The sequence below is a fragment of the Hordeum vulgare genome, chromosome 5H (assembly GCF_904849725.1).
Source record: "Hordeum vulgare subsp. vulgare chromosome 5H, MorexV3_pseudomolecules_assembly, whole genome shotgun sequence".
Taxonomy (NCBI): domain Eukaryota; kingdom Viridiplantae; phylum Streptophyta; class Magnoliopsida; order Poales; family Poaceae; genus Hordeum; species Hordeum vulgare.
The window spans coordinates 132,935,317-132,954,145 of record NC_058522.1 but is presented as its reverse complement, the minus strand read 5'-3'; positions in this window follow the sequence as shown (position 1 = coordinate 132,954,145).

Here is an 18,829-nt window from a genome sequence, read left to right as displayed (position 1 = left end):
ATACTTACTGCTACTATGTTGCATCACCCTTTCCTCTTCAAGGGAAAAACCAACACAAGCTCAAGAGGTAGAAAGAAGAATTTCTGGCACCATTGTCGGGGAGTATCAAGTCAAGAATAGTCTCCCTTCAACGTGTCAATTTCTGGCTCCGGGACTATTATAAGTGAAGCTTATCCAAGTAACTATCGCAAACTCATCTCTTGTATTTACTTTTTTTTCCTTTTGCCTCTCGTTTTCCTCTCCCCCACTTTTGAAAAACAAAAATTTACAAAAATATTTTCCTTTTTCGTTCGCCCTTTTCTTTCGCTTGCTTTCTATTTGCTTGTGTGCTAGTCTGCTTGCTGAAGTCACCATGACTGAAAACACAAAATTGTGTGACTTCTCGAATACTAATAATAATGATTTTATTAGTACTCCGATTGCTCCCGCCACTAGTGCGGAATCATATGTAATCAATGCTGCTTTGCTGAATCTTGTTATGAAAGAGCAATTTTTCGGCCTTCCTAGTGAAGATGTCGCATCCCATCTTAATACTTTTATTGAGTTATACGATATGCAAAATAAGAAAGATGTGGATAATGATATGATTAAATTGAAGCTATTTCTGTTCTTATTACGAGATCGAACAAAAACTTGGTTTTCATCTTTACCCAAAAATAATATTGATTCTTGGAACAAGTGTAAAGATGCTTATATATCCAAGTATTTTCCATCGGCTAAGATTATCTCTCTCCATAATGATATCATGAATTTTAAGCAACTAGATCATGAACATGTTGCACAATCTTGGGAGAGAATGAAATTGATGATTAGAAATTGTCCCGCTCATGGCTTGAATCTTTGGATGATTATACAAATCTTCTATGCTGGTTTGAATTTTGCTTCTACAAATATCTCGGACTCCGCCTCCGGTGGAACTTTCATGGAAATCACATTAGGAGAAGCCACAAAACTCCTAGATAATATCATGACAAACTATTCTCAATGGCACACTGAAAGGTCACCTACTAGTAAAAAAGTGCATGCTATAGAAGAAATTAACTCTTTGAGTGCTAAGATGGATGAGTTAATGAAATTGTTTGCTAGTAAAAGTGCTCCTCAAGATCCAAATGGTATGCCTTTGTCTTCCTTGATTGAGAATAGCAATGAGAGCTTGGATGTTAATTTTGTTGGTAGGAATAATTTTGGCAACAACAATGCTTATAGTGGTTACTTTATTTCTAGGCCTTTTCCTAGTAATCCCTCTAATAACTTTGGCAATTCCTACAACAATGCTCATGGAATTTACAATAAATTACCCTCTGATCTTGAGAGTAATATTAAAGAGTTTATCAACTCGCAAAAGATTTTCAATGCGTCCATATAAAGAAAAATTGCTCAAAATTGATGACTTGGCTAGGACCGTTGATAGAATGTCTCTTGATATTGATGCTTTGAAATTGAGATGTTCTCCTCCCAAGATTAATATGGATGAAACTTTGAAAGCTATGCGTGTTTCCATGAATGAGAGTAAAGAAAGAACCGCCCAAATTCGTGCTAGACATGAATGGCTTAAAAAGGTGTGTTCTCGTGATGAGAATCACGAAGATCTTAAATTGCTTGGTGTGACTCCCATTGAATCCTTGTTTTCTAATGTCAAACCTAATGATGATGGGGCTGGATACGAATCCACTTTGGTTGTGTAACATCCCAAATTTTGGAATGTAAAAATAATTATTAGATTGTTTGTTTGTTGGTTCCCTGAGTGATTGAAACTTGTGTGAAATTTGAAACTTTTCAAAAACTTTTGAATGAGAGGGAATAAAATGACTTTCCCCATCTCCGGTGAATTCAAATTCAAGCTTTTAAAAGCAAAGAGAGAAGATGACATGACTTCTTCAACTATAAAGAATTTGAACGTAGATATTTGCATTGAATTCTCTTGCATTTCCATTCGTTTTCTTCGTGCAACAAAATGCCGGGAAATACATTTTAGAGCGGAGGAACATGACCCTCGAACCCACGGGCATTTTGAAAGTTATTTGAACCCGCAAACTTAGAGGATCATTTGAAAATTATTTGCAAAAGAAAATAAACCTTTTAGGCAATTTTGTGAAAATAATTTTTTTCTGAAGTTTTTATTTTTGCCCTTGGAAAAATTCCCATCATCTATATTTTATTTTTCTGATAATTTTAGTATATAAAAACTCTTTATTTCGAATTGATTTAATTTCCTTTTTCTCGTTTTAGTCTCCTAGTTTTGAAAAGAGGACTAGAATCACTCTTATTAGGAAATAGGAGGTGGCCCATTAAGACACTTTCCTATCCTTGCCCAAGAAGATCATCTTCTTCCTCCTTTCTTCTTCACGTGACAGAAACTTGCCATCCATGGAGAGGAGAATCCCCTTCCAGAATTCGCGAATCTCCTTCCCTCCCAGCACCTCCTCGCCACCTATAAAGGATTCCCTCATCATCCTCGTTTAATTCCCCTCGAGAAACGCCCCGTTCCCATGCTCGTAGCCACGGCGCCACCATCCTCATCTTCCTATCAAGAACGGAGTACAGTAGGTCTCGTGGCGCTTCCCCATCACCCCTCCCGAGCCTCTCCAGCGCCCCACCCCCTGCCGTGGTACTCCTCCGCCGATTCCCCACCCCGCCGGCGACCTCCTCACCTCGCCGGAGCAGCTATCTTGCCGGAGTTCTTCCTCTATGTCACCCATGGTGAGATTCACGAAATCCCGTATTGTAGTTTTTTCAGAAAATTGCAATCTTAGAAAATTCATATCTATTAGTCTATAACTCCGAATTAGGTGATTCTTTTTGCGTTGGATCAAAAAGTTTATGCAGTTTCCGTAGATGTATAATTTGTCTATGTTTGGATTTATAAAAATTGAGTTAGATCAGATTTGAATTAAAGCTTGTTTTGCTTATTCCGGGAGTTTAAAAATATATTTTAATTTGATTCTTTTTGCTGCTGCTTACTATTGAGCATATCATTCAGTAGTTTAAGTTTCAATTTTTTTTAAATATTTTTACTTAGGGTTTTAAGCAAAACAGATTCTGTTTTAGCCTTTTTTGTTTTCTTGCTATTTCTTTTGTATTAATTGTTCTTAATTTGTTTTTTTTTGTAATTGTGACAAGTTATATTTTGTTTTCTGTTATTTTTTCTGTTTTAGTGTTTTATTTTCAGTTAGAACAAAAACTATATAGTGTTTGATGTAGTAGAAGGCTTCCTAGCTTCTTTGAAGTTTCCTTTGGATTTTTATCCGCTCTCTCTTATTGATTTTTGATTGCATCAACTTTTATTGCTGTTTGTTAATTGATTTCTAGAATGATTGCTAGTGTGAGTGCTTATGTGAATACTATGTTTGATTATATAGATTCATCGGAGAGTGACGAATAGTTCTATCACGTATTTCCCGAGAACGAAAATTCTTCTTCGTCAACATCACCAGGCAAGTCACTTTGATCATACTATCACCTATGTTTCATGCATCGTAGTGCTACCATCCTATGCCCAATTGCATTCTGAGTAGGTACTTGGAAATTTTAGTATACATTGTAGTATCATGTGGTAGGCACACAACAACCCCGATACTTGGCCCCGGGACGACAAATTTCATATTGCTATGCTTGAGTAGACGGGATTTCGGTTGAGTGCATAACACGAGTGATGCGAGGTTGATTAAATTATCAATACCGGTTAAGACAAGATTTTCAAGACCTCGGACGCAATGCAACACTGGGTGAAGGACGGTTGATCGGCTCCCTGGGGAACCCAGTGGATGCCCGGGATGCTGGGGACGGCCATGACATCCTGCAGAAAGCTTCACCCAGGCTCAAAGAGACGGACGAATATTTTCAAGACCCAAGGCTTACCTACACAGCCACAAGTAATTATGGGCTCTAGCTTGGTTGGACAACGCGGCGCCTTTGGACAGGTGGTGCTAGCAGATGTAGAAGAACGATAGGAACGGATGGGCACCGACAAGGATTCAGAGGGACCCGTTGAAAGACCATGTTTTGATCATCCGGTCTTCAAACACCCTGAAGTGCGAGGACATACACGGAGGCGATCAAATCTTGTGGGGAACGTGTGCAAAACTCTGCAGAGTACTCAAACCTAATCGATTAGTCGTGTCCCCGGTCATGGACGACTTGAGCCAAAGGAACTGAAGTTATCTGGATTTCTCAACACCATTTAATATATTTGATGAGGGTAATTATTGACAACTCGGGTACGAGAACTGGTTGGCGGAACCATCTCGTTAACAACCAACTTTTGTAGTAATATTTTTGCTTTTAGCCCCTCTTGTTGTAGGATAAAATTGGCTTTATGCAAAACTTATAGCCCCACTTGCCAAATATGCATGTAGAGATAGATGATATTTTACCCCTCTCATATGTGACTTGCCGGCATATTCAATATGCTGACCTACACGGCTGTAACGTCTTATGTTGCAGATATTTTTCTTCGGTGAGTAAGAGTACGATTCAGGGTTACGGTCTACACTCAACTTGCCGTTGGTGTTTATTGGGACTCCACTCCCTTGACCGCTTCCGCTGAGATATTTAAGGTATATATCAGTTTTATACTATTTTACATGTGATTGCACTTTGATATATACATTGATGTACTGTGTGTGCCAGCATACTGATCCAGGGATAGCACAGAAACACAGAGGCTTGACTCGTCTTGAGTCAGGTCGCTACAGAGATGGTATCGAAGCACATGTTGACTGTAGGACGTGACCCTAGAAACTGGAAGCTTCTTATGATAGGACCTCTCAAAAATTTTATTTTCAAACAGCACCTTTTACTTCTCATCTCTTCTGATTTCATCAAATGTTCCCTCTCACCTCAAATAGTTATACAATCCCCTTACCTCTTTGACCTCATGAAGAATCAACGGAGTTCTACTTCAAAGTAAAGAGGATTTCATCATGCATTTGAAGAACTGAAGCTGCGCCAATTGAAGACTCTCAAGACCCGAAGAATTCGAAGACCCTGAAGCGTTCGAATGTTTATATGACCATTAGAAGTCCAAACCCCTGTTATATACCCACGTTAGATACGATGATTTGTGAGCCGTCATTGGTGTGTGTTTTCCGACGGCCACAAATAAGACCTATTCTCAAAAATATTGTTTGTATTGTGTGTATCTCCCTCTCTCTTACCCATCTCATCCCCAAAACCTCAACCCTACCAGATGGAGTATGAAGCTGGACTTGTAGTCTCTGGACCAATGACCCAGCTGGAAGCTGAGATATGGATTCAGAACATGGAGAACCACTTCGGGAGCAACTTGATCTCAAGGAAGTATGAAGTGGAACACGCTCTTCAGTACTTTACACAAAGTGCTGCAATCTGGTGGAAAATGCATCATGCCATACAAGGATTTAGTGGAGCAAAAACCTGGGACGAATTCAAGAAGACTCTGTTAAGATCCCGTCTTATTCAGAAGTGTTATGATAATCCGAAGAAGAAGACTTGTGCATGCAAGATATGTGGAGAAATAGGACACACCCAGGAAGAACACCAGGATGGATGTACTCATTGTGAAGAAAATCACCCAGCTGAGGAGTGCCCAAGTAGTCAGGTGACTTGTTTCCTTCGTGAAGGAACCACCCACTACCCAGCTCAGTGTCACATTTACCCCAAGTATGCCTGAAACCCATAGACCCCGGGACTAACAAGGATCAAGTACTATCTTTTTGGAGAAGGAAACTTCTATCAGCAAACATTTTCTTAGGAGCATACAAAAACTTGAGAGTGGTGAAGAAACGATAGATGTTTTGTTCAGCTTGCAGAACCAATGGTTTATCCGAACTTCGTTCGTGGACAAGAAAACTCTGCAACGCTTGTGAGCATGTCCAAGTGTTGGAATACGAGATTCACTAAGCCTTATACAAGGTAATGATTTCAGTGCGACATGGCTTGGCCACCATGACGACTTACTATTGTCATTCTCTTGCTATTCGGAATTGTAAATCTAAGAGACTTACCCATAGTGAGAGACGACGTCCTTTGAAGCTTTTGTTTGAGCCTTAGAATGGTATAATGAAAGCCCATGTACATGGCACTTGTTGTCACGCGTAGGAAATTTTACGGTGAGGATGAAGCCAAGACCCTTCTCTCTGCAGGATAACCACAAATGGTAGACCACCATGAGAATCATCGATAGCTTATTTAGGATGGTCACGAGACTTGTCAGTTAAGAAGTCCCAGTGACGGAAGAATCTTATATCAACAGAAGGACCCTCGTTTTAATGGAAACGTTATGAATATAACGGGAGAGCATCACCAAAGGATTTAGTATGAAGACTGTGAGGTGTCAGATGCCAAAACCCCAGAGGATTGTTAAAATCTTGAGGGAGCAGTATCTCTCATTTTAAGTGTGGTAGCATCCCACTTTGCCGGAAGTTGGATTTGTTAGAAGAGCCCCAAACCCTAACCTTTCTTTCTAGCCTCTTCGAATCTCGAGGACGAGATTCATTTTAAGTGTGGTAGGTTTGTAACATCCCAAATTTTGGAATGTTAAAATAATTATTAGATTGTTTGTTTGTTGGTTGCCTGAGTGATTGAAACTTGTGTGAAATTTGAAACTTTTCAAAAACTTTTGAATGAGAGGGAATAAAATGACTTTCCCCATCTCCGGTGAATTCAAATTCAAGCTTTTAAAAGCAAAGAGAGAAGATGACATGACTTCTTCAACTATAAAGAATTTGAACGTAGATATTTGCATTGAATTCTCTTGCATTTCCATTCGTTTTCTTCGTGCAACAAAATGTCGGGAAATACATTTTAGAGCGGAGGAACATGACCCTCGAACCCACGGGCATTTTGAAAGTTATTTGAACCCGCAAACTTAGAGGATCATTTGAAAATTATTTGCAAAAGAAAATAAACCTTTTAGGCAATTTTGTGAAAATAATTTTTTTCTGAAGTTTTTATTTTTGCCGTGGAAAAATGCCCATCATCTATATTTTATTTTTTTGATAATTTTAGTATATAAAAACTCTTTATTTCGAATGGATTTAATTTCCTTTTTATCGTTTTAGTTTCCTAGTTTTGAAAATAGGAATAGAATCACTTTTATTAGGAAATAGGAGGTGGCCCATTAAGACACTTTCCTATCCTAGCCCAAGAAGATCATCTTCTTCCTCCTTTCTTCTTCACGTGACAGAAACTTGCCATCCATGGAGAGGAGAATCCCCTTCCGGAATTCGCGAATCTCCTTCCCTCCCAGCACCTCCTCGTCACCTATAAAGGATCCCCTCGTCCTCCTCGTTCCATTCCCCTCGAGAAAAGCCCCGTTCCCATGCTCGTAGCCACGGCGCCACCATCCTCATCTTCCTATCAAGAACGGAGTACAGTAGGTCTTGTGGCGCTTCCCCATCACCCCTGTCGAGCCTCTCCAGCGCCCCACCCCCTGCCGTGGTACTCCTCCGCCGATTCCCCACCCCGTCGGCGACCTCCTCACCTCGCCGGAGCAGCTATCTCGCCGGAGTTCTTCCTCTGTGTCACCCATGGTGAGATTCACGAAATCTCGTATTGCAGTTTTTTCAGAAAATTGCAATCTTAGAAAATTCATATCTATTAGTCTATAACTCCGAATTAGCTGATTCTTTTTGCGTTGGATCACAAACTTTATGCAGTTTCTGTAGATGTATAATTTGTCTATGGTTGGATTTATAAAAATTGAGTTAGATCCGATTTGAATTAAAGCTTTTTTTTCTTATTCCGGGAGTTTAAAAATAGCTTTTAATTTGCTTCTTTTTGCTGCTGGTTACTATTGACCATATCATTCAGTAGTTTAAGTTTCAATTTTTTTTAGATATTTTTACTTAGGGTTTTAAGCAAAACAGATTCTGTTTTAGCCTTTTTTGTTTTCTTGCTATTTCTTTTGTATTAATTGTTCTTAATTTGTTTTTTTTTGTAATTGTGACAAGTTATATTTTGTTTTCTGTTATTTTTTGTGTTTTAGTGTTTTATTTTCAGTTAGAACAAAAACTATATAGTGTTTGATGTAGTAGAAGGCTTCCTAGCTTCTTTGAAGTTTCCTTTGGATTTTTATCCGCTCTCTCTTATTGATTTTTGATTGCATCAACTTTTATTGCTGTTTGTTAATTGATTTCTAGAATGATTGCTAGTGTGAGTGCTTATGTGAATACTATGTTTGATTATATAGATTTCATCGGAGAGTGACGAATAGTTCTATCACGTATTTCCCGAGAACGAAAATTCTTCTTCGTCAACATCACCAGGCAAGTCACTTTGATCATACTATCACCTATGTTTCATGCATCGTAGTGCTACCATCCTATGCCCAATTGCATGCTGAGTAGGTACTTGGAAATTTTAGTATAGATTGTAGTATCATGTGGTAGGCACACAACAACCCCGATACTTGGCCCCGGGACGACAAATTTCATATTGCTATGCTTGAGTAGACGGGATTTCGGTTGAGTGCATAACACGAGTGATGCGAGGTTGATTAAATTATCAAGACCAGTTAAGACAAGATTTTCAAGACCTCTTACGCAATGCAACACTGGGTGAAGGACGGTTGATCGGCTCCCTGGGGAACCCAGTGGATGCCCGGGATGCTGGGGACGGCCATGACATCCTGCGGAAAGCTTCACCCAGGCTCAAAGAGACGGACGAATATTTTCAAGACCCAAGGCTTACCTACACAGCCACAAGTCATTATGGGCTCTAGCTTGGTTGGACAACGCGGCGACTCTGGACGGGCGGTGCTAGCAGATGTAGAAGAACGGTAGGAATGGATGGGCACCGATAGGGATTCAGAGGGACCCGTTGAAAGACCATGTTTTGATCATCCGGTCTTCAAATACCCTGAAGTGCGAGGACATACACGGAGGCGATCAAATCTTGTGGGGAACGTGTGCAAAACTTTGCAGAGTACTCAAACCTAATCGATTAGCCGTGTCCCCGGTCATGGACGACTTGAGCCAAAGGAACTGAAGTTATCTGGATTTCTCAACACCATTTAATATATTTGATGAGGGTAATTATTGACAACTCGGGTACGAGAACTGGTTGGCGGAACCATCTCGTTAACAACCAACTTTTGTAGTAATATTTTTGCTTTTAGCCCCTCTTGTTGTAGGATAAAATTGGCTTTATGCAAAACTTATAGCCCCACTTGCCAAATATGCATGTAGAGATAGATGATATTTTACCCCTCTCATATGTGACTTGCCGGCATATTCAATATGCTGACCTACACGGCTGCGACGTCTTATGTTGCAGATATTTTTCTTCGACGAGTAAGAGTACGATTCAGGGTTACGGTCTACACTCAACTTGCCGTTGGTGTTTATTGGGACTCCACTCCCTTGACCGCTTCCGCAGAGATATTTAAGGTATATATCAGTTTTATGCTATTTTACATGTGATTGCACTTTGATATATACATTGATGTACTGTGTCTGCCAGCATACTGATCCAGGGATGGCACAGAAACACAGAGGCTTGACTCGTCTTGAGTCGGGTCGCTACTAGTTGAGAAACTCCCCAATGATTCGGAGTCTATTTGTCTTGATGCAAAAAGCACTAAAAGTGGAGTAGACGATATCGAACTTTGAGTAGTAATGAAATTACTACTTTGGATTTCAAGGAATTCAATTATGATAGTTGATCTTTGATTGAATGTATTTCCTTGATGCAATCCATGCTAAACTCTCCACATTCTTATAGCCAAAATAAAGCCTTTACCGATCATATCGTTGATGCTATGATGAAATCTCTTGAAGAGAAACTTGAGTTGGACGTATCTATTCCTAGAAAACTTCATGATGAGTGGGAACCTACTATCAAAATCAAGATGAAAAACTTTGAATGCAATGCTTTGTGTGATTTGGCTGCTAGTGTTTCCGCTATTCCAAAGTCTTTATGTGATGTTCTAGCCTTCAACGAGATTGATGAGTGCTCTCTTAATTTGCATCTTGCGGATTCTACTGTTAAGAAAGCTATGGGAAGGATCAATGATGTTCTTATTATTGCAAATAGGAACTATGTACCCGTAGATTTCATTGTGCTTGATATTGATTGCAATCCGACATGTCCCATCATTCTTGGTAGACCTTTCCTTAGGACTATTGGTGCTATCATCGATATGAAGGAAGGGAATATTAGATTTCAATTTCCATTAAAGAAGGGCGTGGAACACTTTCCTAGAAATAAAATAAGATTGCCTTATGAATCCATGATGAGGGCTACTTATGGTTTGAGCACCAAAGCTGATGACACTTGATTCTATCTCCTTATGCCTAGCTAAGGGCGTTAAACAATAGCGCTTGTTGGGAGGCAACCCAATGAATTTATCTTTGCTTTTTGATTTCTGTTCTGTTGTGTCCACACCATCATAATTCTGTTATGATTGTGTCTTTTGTGTTTCCTTTTGTGTTTGTGCCAAGTAAAACCTTTATGATTAGTTTTGGTGATGGTCGTTTGATCTTGCTGAAAAAGGCAGAAACTTTGTGCTCACGAATTTTTTTTAATCCCTTTCCAGAAAGAGATTTTGATTTGATTCTTTTTGCTGATGGTTTATATGCCAATTTCCCTAATTTTTATAATGTTTCAGAATTTTTGAGATACCAGAAGTATACGAAGTATACAGATTGCTACAGACTGGTCTGTTTTTGACAGATTCTGTTTTTGTTGTGTTGATTGCTTATTTTGATAAACTATGGATAGTATCGGGGGGTACTAGCCATGGAAAAGTGAGAAGACAGTAATCTAACATCAATCTAAATAGAATTCAAGTTTACTACAGTACCTAAAGAGTTGGTAGTTTGTTTTCTTATGCTAATGATATCATGAGTTTCTGTTTAAGCTTTGTGTTGTGAAGTTTTCAAGTTTTGGGTGATGTTCTCATGGACAATGGGATAAATAGTGGAAAGAGCTTAAGCTTGCAGATAACCATGGCATCCCAAGCCAAATTCAAGGACACCAAAAAGCCTAAGCTTGGGGAAGCCCCGGGAAGGCATCCCCTCTTTCGTCTTCAATCCATTGGTAACGTTACTTGGAGCTATATTTTTATTCACCACATGATATGTGTTTTGCTTGGAGCATCGTGTATTATAGGAGTCTTTTCCTTTTGTTGTGTCACAATCATCCTTGTTGCACACCATTTTGAGAGGGACATGCACTCATCGTGAATTTTCTAGAATACTCATTGAGCTTCACTTATATCTTATGAGTTAGGCAATTTAGCTCGCATGTGCTTCACTTATATCTTTTGAGCTAGATAACTTTGCTCTTGTATTTCACTTAGATATTTTTAAGAGCACGGCGGTGTCATATTTTGTAGAAATAATAAACTCTCGATCTTCACTTATATCTTTTTGAGAGTGCTCTCTCTCAGTAACTTGGTAATTGGCTTGTGCTATGGAAGTAGTCCTAAAGATGATAGGCATCCAAAGAGGATACAATAAAAACTTCCATAATTCAAGTGCATTGATTAGTAAGAGAAGTTTAATTCCTAACAATTAAGTTTTGAGACATGGATTTGGTAATATTAGAGTTATGTTAGTAGGGTGTTGTGAATCTAGAAATACTTGTGTTGAAGTTAGTGATTCCCGTAGCATGCACGTATGGTGAACCGCTATGTTAGGAAGTCGGAGCATAATTGATTTATTGATTGTCATCCTTTGTGTGGCGGTCAGGATTGCGCGATGGTTTACACCTACCAACCCTTCCCCTAGGAGTATGCGTTTAGCACTTCGTTTCGATTACTAATAAAACTTTCGCAATAAGTATATGAGTTCTTCATGACTAATGTGAGTCCATGGTATAGATACACTTTCACCTTCCACCATTGCTAGCCTCTCTAGTGTCGTGCAACTTTCGCTGGTGCACAAACCCACCATATACCTTCCTCAAATTAGCCACCATACATACCTATTATGGCATTTTCATAGCCATTCCGAGATATATTGCCATGCAACTCCACCATTTCGTATCATGACTTGTGCTGTCACTTCCATATTGCATTTGCATGATCGTAAGATTGCTAGCGAGATGTTTTAATGTCATACGCTAAGCTAGATCGTTGCACATCCCGGTACACTGCCGGAGGCATTTCCTATAGAGTCATCATTGCTCTAAGTATTGAGTTGTGAATAAATAAAAGTGTGATGATCATCATTATTAAAGCATTGTCCCATGTGCGGAAATAAAAAAAAGAGTCCAAAGAGCCCAAAAAGAGAGAGAGACAGATAGAAAAAGAGAGAAGGGACAATGCTACTATCTTTTTCCACACTTGTGCTTCAAAATAGCACCATGTTCTTCATGATAGAGAGTCTCTTGTTTTGACACTTCCATACACTAGTGGTAATTTTCATTATATAACTTGGCTTGTATATTCCAATGATGGGCTTCCTCAAAATAGCCCTAGGTCTTCATGAGCAAGCAAGTTGGATGCACACCCACTAGTTCTCCTTTTGAGATTTCACTCACTTATAGCTCTAAGTGCATCTGTTGGATGGTATTCCCTACTCATTCACATTGATATCTATTTATGGGCATCTCCATAGCCCATTAATACGCCGAGTCAATGTGACCATCTCCTCCTTTTTGCCTCACAACCTCCACCACACTATGTTCCACCTTTAGTGCTAAATCCATGGCACACGCTCATGTATTGCGTGAGAGTTGAAAAGATTGAGAAAGTAAGAGTGCGAAAACAATTACTTGGCCAATACCGGGGTTGTGCATGATTTAAATTCGTTGTGTGGGCATGATGGAGCATAGCCAGACTATATGATTTTGTAGGGATAACTTTCTTTGGCCTTGGTACATCAAAGTTCATGATCACTTTGCTAGTTTGCTTGAAGTATTATTGTTTTCATGTCAATAGAAAACTATTGTTTTGAATCTTACGGATCTCAACATTCATGCCACAAGAAAGAAGTTACAAAGTACAAATATGTTAGGTAGCATTCCACATCAAAAATTCAGTCTTTATCACTTCCCTACTCGAGGACGAGCATGAATTAAGCTTGGGGATGCTTGATACGTCTCCAACGTATCTATAATTTTTGATGGTTCCATGCTATTATCATGTCAACTTTGGATGTTTTGTATGCATGAATATGCTATTTTATATATTTTTAGGGACTAACCTATTAACTCAGTGCCAAGTGCCAGTTTCTATTTTTCTGTGTTTTTGACCTTTTTCAGAGAAGAATATTAAACGGGGTCCAAACAGAATAAAACATGCGAAATGAGTTTTCCATAACAGAAGATACGCAGGAAACTTGAGAACCAAGGCAAAGGACCTCGGAGGAGGTCACAAGCCCACCAGCCCCAGCCTGGGGGGAGGGGGCTAGCAGGCTTGTTGGCTCCCCATGGCTCCTCTGCCCTACTTCTTCCGCCTATAAATTCTCCAAAAATCTAAAAACACCAGAGAGAGCCACGAAAATACTTTTCTGCCGCCGCAAGCTTCTGTCTCTTCAAGATCCCATCTGGGGCACGTTCTGGTGCCCTGCCGGAGGGCGATTCGGACATGGAGGGCTTCTTCATCAACCCCATTGCCTCACCGATGATGCGTGAGTAGTTCACCGCAGACCTTCGGGTCCATAGCTAGTAGCTAGATGGCTTCTTCTCTCTGTTGGATTTTCAATACAAAGTTCTCCATGATCTTCATGGAGATCTCTCCGATGTAATCTTCTTTTGCGGTGTGTTTGTCGGGATCCGATGAATTGTGGATTTATGATCAGATTATCTATGAATATTATTTGAGTCTCCTCTGATCTCTTATATGCATGATTTCGTATCCTTATAATTCTCTTCAAGTTGTGGGTTTCGTTTGGCCAACTTGATCTATAATTCTTGCAATGGGAGAAGTGCTTGGTTTTGGGTTCATACCGTGCGGTGTCCTCAGCTAGTGACAGAAGGGGTAGCGAGGCACGTATCGTGTTGTTTCCATCAAGGGTAAAAGGATGGGGTTTATATCTATTGCGTGAATTTATCCCTCTACATCATGTCATCTTGCTTAAGGCGTTACTCCGTTTGTTATGAACTTAATACACTAGATGCATGCTGGATAGCGGTCGATGTGTGGAGTAATAGTAGTAGATGCAGAAAGTATCGGTCTACTCGTCTCTGACGTGATTCCTATATGTATGATCATTGCCGTAGATATCATCATGACTTTGCGAGATTCTATCAATTGCTCGACAGTAATTCGTTCATCCACCGTAATACTTGCTTTTATGAGAGAAGCCTCTAGTGAACACTATGGCCCCCGGGTCTACTTCACATCATATTTTCAGCTCTACACTTTTACTTTGTTGCACTTTCCACCTTCAGATCTCACCTTGCAAATAACCGTGAAGGGATTGACAACCCCTTTATAGCGTTGGGTGCAAGTTTGTTTGTTTTTGCGTAGGTACATTGGTGACTTGTCTTGATACTCCTACTGCATTGATACCTTGGTTCTCAAACTGAGGGAAATACTTACTGCTACTGTGCTGCATCACCCTTTCCTCTTCAAGGGAAAAACCAACGCAAGCTCAAGAGGTAGCACTTGGCCATGCCCTAGGTCCAGAAATGGACGAGTAGAAGTACTCTCCAGGTTAGATGTCTTGTTAACCGTTGTTTTCGTAGCTCTTTTAGCATGTTAACATGTCAATGTCTTTTCCTTGTGCAGAAGGTCGCCAATCGATGCTGCACACTAGCCGCTTTACTATCTTGCCACGATGTTTCATCCACCAATGTGCGGGCACGTGCTTAGTACAGAATGGACGTGCATTCTTCCGCTCGTTCGTCTTCTAGCCGACCACATGCTTCTGCCGCTCGTTCGTCTTCCGGCCGACCACGTGCTTCTTCGAGCCGAGCACATATTGAGGAAGTTGAAGAAGAAGAGGAGATAGACAATGATGCCGCGTATCCGGACTTCATGGAGTTTGGGGCTTCGCAGACGGAAGACGCTCCGCAACCAACTCAACCTACTCAGTCGACAGAAGAAACACGCCGAGCTAGCTCAAGGAACATCCGACGTCCTGGCCGGCAGAATACTCCACAGGGCTATGTCACCAAGGGCATGATGCCTGCAAAGAGAGGGAGGAAGTGAAGTGCTATGTTGTTTGAACTATGAACTATTTATGTCATGCTGTGAACTATTTATCTTGTGAGTTTGCTGTGAACTTGTCATGCCGTGAACTATGAAGTATTTATGGTGTGAACTATGAACTATGAAGTATTTATGCTGTGAACATATAGTGTCTCAATATTTATGCTTTGAACATATAGTGTCTCAATATTTGGGTTATGGGATTAGTTGTTTATAGTGTGTCAATTTATGAGCAAAACAGGGCAGAAACGCCAGGCTCGTAGGCGTTTGAAGTAGAGGCAGCAACGCCAGGCTCCTTAGCGTTTCTGTCCTACATTCAAACACCCCCATGCACTCTATATGTTGGCTTTTGTTCTAAGGCAACGCCAGCATTTTGTTGCAGCACAGCAACGCCAAGGCCGCTGGCGTTTCCATCCTATATTCAAATGCCCATATGCACTTCATCTGTTGGTTTCTGTTCTAAGGCAGCGCCGTCGTTTTGTTGTAGCGCACCAACGCCAAGGCCTTTGGCATTTCCATCCTACTTCCAAATGCCAACTGCTTTGGCATTTTAGTAGTCCATCCCACATTACAACAATTTAGAACAGAAACCAGCACATTGCAGAATCATATAGGACTCAATTAAAATTCACACAGAATCATTGCAGAAACCAGCACACACGATGCAGTACACACAATGGAGTTCAAACATTACAATTAAGAGTACACACAATGGAGTTCCCATAATGATTTAGAGTGCACAAAGAGGTCCACTACTAAATTAAAGTTCAAAGATTACATAGCGATGAGAAGATCCCATAATGATTTAGAGTGCACATGATAACAACGTTGCTCTATTGTGTAGAGCAAAGTCAAAGTCTGTTTCCCTTCTTCTTCTTCCTCTCTTCTTCTTCTTCTTCTTCTTCCTCCTCCCTTTTTCTTGATGAGACTTGCTGTTAGAGCATATATATCCATATGTGGTTTTGGTAATTGATGACAATTCCTATGGACTAATGGTTGCCTTAAGTTATATTTATAGGATTTGTCCATAGGCACTTCTTGAAGTCCATCTGTTGGGTTCAAGGAGTTTATATGATGACCAAGATGGTATTCAAGGTATTATCCAAAGAATGGTCATAGAGACACAAGGTTGATCGAGATCTCAGACAAAGAGTAAATCAAGATGATCAACACAGAAAGCGTACAAGATGTACCGAGAGGGATCAAGTGATCCCATGGTATGGCAAGTATTGTCCATTATGTGTTTGTATACTAACCCATGGTCTTTGTGAGAGTTCTATGTGGGGGTTAGGTGTGCTTCCATGGGCTTGCGTCAAAAGGAAGATCTCATACAACCCATGAAGGAGGATGTCAAGTGGTGATCGTCATCAAGATTGCGGTGTGCACGTTCAAGTGGATCAGCACGAATATATCATGCTTGATGCTTGCCGTCCATTGTGGTGGCAATGGACTTGTGAAGATATGCTGAAGAGCGGCTTACCCATAATGTGTATGGGAGAGCAATCAACTAGTCTTCATCAACCAACGCAATCAAGAAAGGTGGTCCATCTTGAGGAAGCCAAGATCATCGTCATCTAGCTCAAGAGGATGAGGTGCAAGGTATAGGTTTGCCCTTGATAGGTTTTCTATTTTAGGATAGATTGTTGTACTGTCAAGGGGGGCTCTCAAGTGAGTAGCTTGATCGTATCGTTCGTTGAGAGCTCAAACTATTTGCATCCTTGCACCATACTTCTTGGTTCTTGTTTTTTGTTTCTCTTTGTGAGTTTTAGAGCTTATGTTCATCTTCATGACAAGCTCGAGTTCATCGAAAACGGAGTCCATATGCATCTTCTATGATGTTTTCGATGTTGGGAGTTTTTACCAGTCTTACTCGAAGAAGGGTTCTCACCATTTTCTTATGGGACTTTTCTCACTTTCTTATTATTGCTATTTCTTTAAAGATTGTGTTAGCCCATGTCGTTAGCTTTCCAACAAACTTGGTTTCGTTGAATTTGGAGTCTGTATGCGAAAGTTACAACAGTTTCAGAATCCAGCGGTAGTACCGCTCCTCGTGCCTGCGGTAGTACCGCTCGTGTAGCGGTAGTACCGCCCCCAAAGAGGTAGTACAGCTCCGTCGGACTGTTTTTTGCATACTTTTTGGCCTCAGCATGGTTGGTGAACCTACCGAGCGGTAGTACCGCTCTTTGCGGGCTGTGAGGCTTAACCGTTGGATTTTCCCCACCTATAAAAGGGGGACTTCTTCCCTATTGAACCTTATCTCTTTAGCTCGTGTTCTTCCCCCATTGTTAACCTTCTTCGAGCTTGCTAACTCTCAATCCCTCCAATGATTCTTGCTAGTTCTAGAGGGAAAAGAGAGTGGAGATCTAGATCCACATTTCCACCAATCACTTTCTCCTCCAAGTGAGGGGAACGCCTTGGGTCTAGATCTTGGAGTTCTTCGTGTTCTTCTTCGTTCTTGATCTCATTTTCCTCCCTAGTATTAGTTTCTTTGGTGGGATTTGGGAGAGAAGGACTTGGGCACTCCGTGTGACCTTGCCATTGCATGAGTTGCATCGTTTGAGTTCTCCACGGTGATACGTGGAAGTGAAGTTTGAGAAGCTTATTACCTTTGGTACTTAGTACCCTAGATATTGTTCTTTGTGGATGCTTTGGCGTCCTAGAAGCTTGGTGGTGTGTCGGAGCTCAATCATTGTGGTGTAAAGCTCCGGGCAAGCGTCGTGGTCTCCAATTAGGTTGTGGATATTGCCCCGAGCAATTTATACGGGTATCGGTGACCGCCCCCAAGGTTTGCCATTTGTACGGGTTCGGTGACCGCCCTCAAGGGTCCCTTAGTGGAATCAAGACGTCTTGCATTGTGCGAGAGCGTGAGGAGATTACGGTGGCATCTTGGGGAGCATTGTGCCTCCACACCGCTCCAACAGAGATTAGCATTCGCAAGGGTGTGAACTTCGGGATACATCATCGTCTCTGCGTGCCTCGGTTATCTCTTACCCGAACCCTTTACTTATGCACTTTACTTTGTGATAGCCATATTGTTTATTGTCATATATCTTGTTATCACTTAGTTGTTTATCTTGCTTAGCATAAGTTGTTGGTGCACATAGGTGAGCCTAGTTGTTGTAGGTTTTGTGCTTGACAAATTAAACGTTAGTTTTATTCCGCATTTGTTCAAGCCTAAACAGTAATTATTTTAAAGCGCCTATTCACCCCCCTCTAGGCGACATCCACGTCCTTTCGATTGGTATCAGAGCTAGGTCTCTCTTTATTAGGTTTAACCACCTAGAGAGTAAGGATGTTGACTAGGGGTTTAGGATTCACTGACACTCTTAGTTTCGATGGCACAAATTTTGATGTTTGGGTAATTCGCATGCTTAATCACTTTCGGGTCTTGGACCCAAATTTAGAGAGAATTGTAGATATGGGTTTATATCCTCCAAAGGATTCTCAAAATATATCTTTAGAGGATGAGAAAAACTCTTATCTCAATGCTCAAGCTTCTAATGTGCTTTTTGATGCTTTGAGCAATGTAGTTATATTTCAACTCATGCCATTCTGGGATGCTCATGAGTTGTGGACAAAGCTTCAAGATAAATATGGTATATCCAATGTTTGTGGGAATGATTGTTCTCCCTCCACCTCCGGCCGTGTGGTCTTCTCAACTTCATCTACTTCACCTACATGTGGATTTCCACATGGTAATGATATGGTGAGTAGTGGTGATCATTGCAATGATGATAGTGGGCTTAT